The sequence below is a fragment of the Theropithecus gelada genome, chromosome 1, assembly GCF_003255815.1.
Source record: "Theropithecus gelada isolate Dixy chromosome 1, Tgel_1.0, whole genome shotgun sequence".
Classification (NCBI taxonomy): domain Eukaryota; kingdom Metazoa; phylum Chordata; class Mammalia; order Primates; family Cercopithecidae; genus Theropithecus; species Theropithecus gelada.
Genome location: NC_037668.1, coordinates 14,809,232 through 14,810,412, shown reverse-complemented (window position 1 = coordinate 14,810,412; position 1,181 = coordinate 14,809,232). Strand labels below are relative to the sequence as shown.

The window sequence follows — 1,181 nt, the reverse complement described above, 5'->3', positions numbered from 1 at the left end:
CGGTTGCTGGGTGCCAAGAGGCTGGCCCTGTAAGGGGACCCTCCAGGCTCGGTGACCCCGACTGGATGATTGGGCGATTTCCCTGTGGTCCGGGTCACTGTGAGAACCCGGTTTCTGGGATCCCGAATGCGGAAGAGGGAGACGAAGAGAGGACAAGGCGCCGGGTACACAGCGAGGCTCAGACAGCGGGAGCAGAAGGGACACGGAGGCCCGCAGCTCAGAGTTTCTGAACGTCAGCAGTAAAACACGGCGTTACGGTCCTAATTAAACAGAAAGGTTCCACCGAGACTCGAACTCGGATCGCTGGATTCAGAGTCCAGAGTGCTTACCATTACACCATGGAACCTCACCGTGCAGAGTGGCTGGAGGTGTCTGAATTCCTAATAAGTAGCAATAGTTCCCACCCACCCATGTCAAGGCATTTCTATTATGCCACAAGCAACACTCAAGGAGGAGCAGGAAGGAGCCATCCTTCTTGCTTTCTCTCTGCTCTCTCTTTTGATCGACTTCTATCATTTCATTTGCACCTCGGAAAGTGAGGCAAAAATCCGCTGTGGGTTTAGGGCCAGAGAAGAGACCCTGAAGCCTTGTTCATAGAGTTTCCTGTGCCGAGGTGAAATTTCTTTCTTCCTTTCTTCGTTTCTTTCTCTTTCTTTCATTCTCTCTCACTTTTCTTTCTTTCTTTCTTTCTTTCTTTCTTTCTTTCTTTCTTTCTTTCTTTCTTTCTTTCTTTCTTTCTTTCTTTCTTTCTTTCTTTCTTTCTTTCTTTCTTTCCTTCTTCCTTTCCTTCTTTCTTTTCTTTCTTTCTTTCTTTCTTTCTCTTTCTTTCTTTTTCTTTCTTTCTTTCTCTCTCTCTCTCTTCTTTCCCTCCCTCCTTTCCTTTCCTTCTTTCCTTCCTTCCTTGCTTCCTTCCTTCCGCTTTCCTTCTCCCTCCCTTCCTCCCTTTCTTTTTTCTCTTTCTTTCTTTCTCTTTCTTTCTTTCTTTCTTTCTTTCTCTTTTCTTTTCTTTTCTTTTCTTTCTTTCCATTGAGACAGCGTCTCCTTCTGTTGTTCAGGCTGGAGTGCAGTGCAGTGGCAGTAGGCCATCTCCCCTCACTGCAACCTCCGTCTGCGGGGTTCAAGTGATTGTAATCCCCAGTAGCTGGGATTACAAGTGTGGGCCACCATGCCTGGTTAAAGGT

At 46.8% G+C, this 1,181-nt stretch overlaps 1 non-coding gene across 1 annotated transcript; it reads right to left on the bottom strand.

The window, feature by feature from the left end:
- Positions 1-274: 274 nt before the first annotated feature.
- Positions 275-346, bottom strand: TRNAQ-CUG. Its single transcript has one exon. It is a non-coding gene; the product is annotated as a tRNA-Gln (tRNA).
- Between the last annotated feature and the right edge of the window lie 835 nt (positions 347-1,181).